Source organism: Rhododendron vialii, chromosome 5a (assembly GCF_030253575.1).
Source record: "Rhododendron vialii isolate Sample 1 chromosome 5a, ASM3025357v1".
Taxonomy (NCBI): Eukaryota; Viridiplantae; Streptophyta; class Magnoliopsida; order Ericales; family Ericaceae; genus Rhododendron; species Rhododendron vialii.
Genome location: NC_080561.1, coordinates 36,855,831 through 36,861,830, shown reverse-complemented (window position 1 = coordinate 36,861,830; position 6,000 = coordinate 36,855,831).

The window sequence follows — 6,000 nt, the reverse complement described above, 5'->3', positions numbered from 1 at the left end:
TAGGGAGTTGAAAATTTTAACCTGTAGCTTTAGGCTAGAAACCTAGAATGCCATATTATACAGCTCCAGTTATTATATTTTTCTTAATAACTTGGTATTCAGTCCAGTAGACCGATCAATAAGGGGACCAATTCCACCATCAACTAGCAGGAGGGCCCAATTAGCAACTGACCGAACACGGGAGTTGAATGTGTGCGGGTGAGAGTCAAATCCCAGACCAAAAACTCCGTGACAATATTGATTGTCGGGTGACTGCCACTGAGCCAACCTCACAGTGGGAATTTCACCAAATCTTCATCATGTTGTCGATATTTGAAATATTGTTAGATGTCTAGGGCTTTTATGTTTTGTATATATACTCTTCTTTTGCTTCTGTAAGAGCATCTCCAATGGTTGATTACTTATTTACTTGAGTTATTTTTTCAGGTCAAAGCTGTTGCTCGGCTTATTAAAGTGATATTTTTTCGGTTACCCAAAAAAAGTGATTTTTTCCAAAAATAAGCAAATTTGCTCTAATCGAGCCAAAGCCAGTTTTAAGTTGACTCATCAAAAACGTTAGATTACTTAAATTTTTTACATGGAGATTTTAACAAACAAATAGCAACACACAAATACTGATGTGGTAATAAATGGCTTAAAGCCATTTCTCTTGCCAAATTTGGCTTGAGAAATGGGAAATAATTTTTACAGGTTTAGAAATGGCCGGGCATTGGAGGTCATTTTTTGAGCCCTCATGTCAAATAACAGCTTTGACCTGAGAAATGACTTACCATTGAAGATGCCTTAAATGTAGGACTTATTTTTGCTTTGAGTAGTTTGAGGTTATCAGGGTTTAACCTTTTTTAATGTGGGCAAAATCCAATTTTGATGCTCTTTATTAATGCAATTTGACTTACTTAAATAAAGTGGGAGATGAAATGAATAAAATCAGTGTTTACTTGGGTGTTTAGTCTTTTCACTAATTTCACCTGCTTTTGCAACCAAACATTGGATCCCTTGTTTGGAAAGCAATTAAGAAACAACATATCATTAGGTAGTATTTCTTTGATCAAAAAGTCTACCTCCAATCGCTTTCATTCACCGCTCCTCCACTGCTCTCAATCTCACCGTTCAAAAGTGTTTTGGATGGTTCAGATTTTACACAAACTCTTTCAGGGAAGGATTTAACTCTTTCGTGAAAGAGTTTTTAAAAATCCAGATCATTGATTGCCGAGACGGGCGGTGAGATTCAACACTGCGGTGAAGAAAACGGTGAAACAAAGCGGTGTGGGGATAGACCGACTGTTCTTTGATTCAACGGACAAGTGAACTGCCTTTAATTTACTTTATTTATGAAGAGGTATGGAAGTCTTGGAGACAACCATGATTTTGTTTCTTGCAACACACCTTTTGCTTTGGCTGAATGCACACTGAAATAGAGGAGCCGTGCTCACATTTGGGAATGCGCGCATGGTTTTACTCTAATCCAAGATAGTACTCCGTCCGTCCTATTTTATTTGCTTAAGTGCTTCATTTTAGAATGTCTTAAAATATTTATTTTCTTTGAAAAATAAAAATAGTATGAAAGTGACAACGAATGTTGGAAGGAAAACAAAATTCTCTGTTTGAGGCCCAAACTGAAATATACAATTAGAGACCAAATTTCTATTTCTAGTATAGTATAATTATTTACATATATCTAAACTTCTTTTTGCAAAATGAATAAAATTTGGGAAATGACGGCCCAGAACGTGTTTTGATAATTAATACCCGCCAAGGACATGCTGAGAACATTTGTTAATGCTGAAAATGTCCTTGAAAGGTATTAATTATCAAACACGTCATTGGCCGTCATTTTTCCAAAATTTGGACGGTGTCGGGCCCAAACACACCTCCGCCCTTGTCAAACATTTATGCAGTAGCACTCCACTAACACAAATTACTATCGAGTTTATGGAGGTGAAATAGTCTGCAGCCTGCAGGGACTGAAATATCATGTGGCGGTACCGTTTTCGGTACCGAAAGGGAACTGAAAACTTTCTCACCACGGTCTATACGAGCGGCTGTGGTGGGGGAGGCACCACATGGGAGATGAATGGCAAGTGGGCATACGTTCCAAATTTTACCCATTTTTCTGGATGTTATTACAACTTACTACAAGGGATCCACTTGCCTGTATCCAACAAATCTCGTGATTCAATCGTGTTGGAGTTTACTTTACTTTCAGAAGAGACAATAAAAAGAAAGGCCTATCTTTTTGCAAAATGGTGACCCATTCAGTACTGCTGAGTAAAACTTTTCAATTTGACTTGCCTTTTCCTTTACTCACTCCTGATCATCTACTCATGCCATTTGTGTTTTGGGTTTTGAGGTCGTTTTTTGGGATAATGAGTAAAGAGAGAGATAGATAGAGAAATGAGAGTAAAAATTTACGGGTCTAAAGTCCCAAAACGAATATGGTATGACTACCACCAAAAAAATTAATCGTTAAGATAAACAAAAAGGTCTAAAAGTACACAATGATATATGCTCAATAGAATTAACAAGGTTAGCTCACTTTGTCACATATTTTCACTCTTCTCAAGTACGATTAGGGTTGCAAATGAACCAAGTGGCTCACGAGCAGCTCGAGGCTCGGCTCAGCTCGTTTTGTAATTGAGCCGAGCTCGAGCTCAAGGTTTAGGCTCGTTTACTAGACGAGTCGAGCTCAGCACCCTAAAGCTTGGCTCAGTTAGATTTAGCTCGGCTCGTTTGTATGGCATGGGCTCATTTATGGAGGCTCGTTTAGTATATGAACCGGACCTGTTGTAGGTTTGGAGGCCCTGTGGTCACAGCTAAGGTAGGTCGCCATGCTTGGTTGCCTCCTCAAATCTCTTTTATCTAGCAGAGAGAGAGAGAGAGAGAGAGAGAGAGAGAGAGAGAGAGAGAGAGAGAGAGAGAGAGAGAGAGAGAGAGAGAGAGAGAGAGAGTACGTGTTTGTCTCTCTCATCCTAATTAAGGTCCATTTTCAACCCCTACAAAGCTAGCAAGAATTCCATGGCATTTTCAAGCATCCTTCCAAATCACAAAACAAGGGGAGTGCCAAAACTTGTCAAGCAAAACAAAGCCTAGCTAGAGATGTTACTTGCAGCTACTACCAACAAATAGCCCCTCTTATTAGGGGAGAAATATTTTATAAATGAAGAGATTCCTTGCTTTGTTGGGTTCACGACATGTATTTGGCCTTCTGCAAGGATTTTGGTTATCTAGTCAATTCCCCACAATTTATGCAACGTGTTTTGTCCATTTGTCAAGCTAACTCGGACAATAATGTTGTCACTATTCGTCTCGACATTTATAAAATGCAAGTCCGTCCGTTGGTGTTAAAATGACTTTGCCAAAACTATTTGTTCGATCTGCTATAGTGTCAGAAAAGTCAAAACATAACGATGTAGTTGTACTGGGTTGGCATAATTTTGGCACAATATCAAATTAGCCAAAGTTGGTTACGAATTGGGCATCAATGAGGGCTTTTAGCTTAAAAAGATAGCAACAAATGGACTAGAATTTTGTGAAAGAATCTGCCACATTGTGATTTTGGCAACCCTAGCTAAATGGCTCAAAGATGGACTTCCTCTAATGACAATAAATACATCATATAAGCAACGATATAGCATTTCTATCACATAGGCATAGATTTGCCAAATTATAACTTTCCAATTGTTCAATCCGACCGTGGCTAGCTCAGTTGTCAAGACTCTTGCAAATCACTAGGAGGTCAACGGTTCGAATTTCCTCCTGCATGCATGTGGGTGTTCTTCTCTTGGAGGACTTTTCCTTTCTTTCTTTGTTTCCCTATGGTGAGCTTGTTTCTCGTATTGGTTGAGTCGATTGACCTTGATTATCTCATTGACTCGCAAAATTGAAACAGTAGACCGGGTTTGTAATTCATGAATATTAATGTACATGATCTCTCTCCTATTGAAAAAAAAGAAGTTTTCATAACAATATGACTCCTGAAGGCTTGAATTTCCCACCAAAGACATGCAATATCAAACATGAAGTTATTATTTAGACTTCAGAATGATTATGATAGAAAAAGTCCAATTCCGAAAGGGTTAAAGTTAAATTCTCAAGATTTCGAAAGGGCCAAAACCCAAAAGAAACACTTAGACATCTTCCTAAAAAGGACAATCAGATTCTGTAACAAGTTTTTTAAAAGTTACACTGCTCATGACCGTTTATTTTATAAATTAAAATTTAATTTTTGATCTAATTATTGATGTCCTATGAATTTAATTTTTTTTGCAAGGTATACAACTTTGCAGGCCCTACGACCCCGTTTGTTTAAGGATTTTGGATTCTAATAATTATCGTATTTCTCTTCAATCATTACCCTTATTTTCAATCATTACTCTATTTCTCTCTATACTAATTAACAGGTCCTACAAGATTAACGGTTCAGATTATAACAATAAACACACGGTAGGGCCCGCAATGGGCGGCGGAAATCAGGGGATTTCCACCTCATCCGGAAAGAATTTAAACTCACAAAAGCCATTAAATAGCATGGTTGCCAAGCTATCTCTAGTGCAAAAATACCAAAAATAAAATAGGTACGCCTCAGTTTTTCCATTTCTTTTGGCAAGAAATGGGGCTCCTGATATTAAAGGCTTAACCGAACGTAACCAATCTTAAACACGAAATAATAAATGAGCAGTGAAAGCAGATATTTCTCTTGTGGGAGTATCCCCATTAAATTCCTCACCAATTTTTTTAAAAATTTGAATTTGGAATTCCTCATAAATCTTACTGCTATAACAAACTAGCCCAACTTCAACATACAGAACTTTCACACAACAGTGCTGCTGGCTGCATGTACCTGCCTACCTGCAAGGGTTTGGCTAAGTAGGCATAAAAATACAATTGAACGGCTTGCCTCCCGAGAGGTTTCAAGTTCGAATTCATATTCCCACGAAGTCCAAATATTTTTAAACTTGGGGCCGCTTAAGGTTTGTTCGGTCATTAACTTCAAGACTCTGAAATTAGTCAAGGTACGCGCAAGCAAGCTGGTTCGGATATCTGGTTATAAAAAAAATAAAAAGCTACATATACCTACTATTTTGATCATATGATCATGTGGCGGCCTTGTGATTGTTAGATAGACGCCTCTCTGAGAGAGAGATTCAGGATATTGTATAACTCTTTTTTGTGGTATGACAAGTGGCAAGGATTCGGTTTTCAGCAAGTTCAAAAAAAATATGCAGTATAAGTGGTAAGAGTTCTGTTTTGGTTGGGGCTGTAAATGAACATAGCTGTTGGTGATTAGCTCGATCGGTATTCAGTTCGTTTTGGACTTGTTTAAGCTCGGCTCTTCAAGTTTTTATTGAACTTGAGCTCACCAAAAAAATTACTCCATAAACAAGCCTGAACATCATGCTCGGCTCGAGCTCGATCACGCGAAAAAATAAATAAACAAGCCTGAGCATTAACATGCTCGGCTCAGCTCGGACCATAAGGCTCGTTTTGTTTTTTAACTGGAGAAGATTACATTACTTCTTCTTAATTCAAAAGTAATATGTTGTGCAATACTCAAAAACTAGAGTAAATTAAATTACTATTTCGAAAGAGAGGATTTTTCTTGTAGCCTGTATAAATAAAGGGGGCGACTATTTGCAGCCCCGTATTTTCTCCCTTAGCCTACTGCATTTCGGTAAATAGTTGTTGAAAATCATACATAACATTTCGGTAAATAGCTGTTGAAAATAATATTATATTTCGGTAACTACATGTCGAAAATATGTTCAACCTTCGGTAAACAACTGCCGAACATACATTTTCGGTAAATAGCTGTTGAAAAAAATATTATATTTCGGTAATTATATGCTAAAAATGTATCTCAATTTCGGTAACTAACTGTCGAGTATAATTGAAAATTTTTAACGGGCTAAGGGAGAAAATACGAGACTGTGAATAGTCGCCACGTAAATAAAATATAAGACACATGCACGTGCGCGCACAATCAAAATTTCCTCTACTATA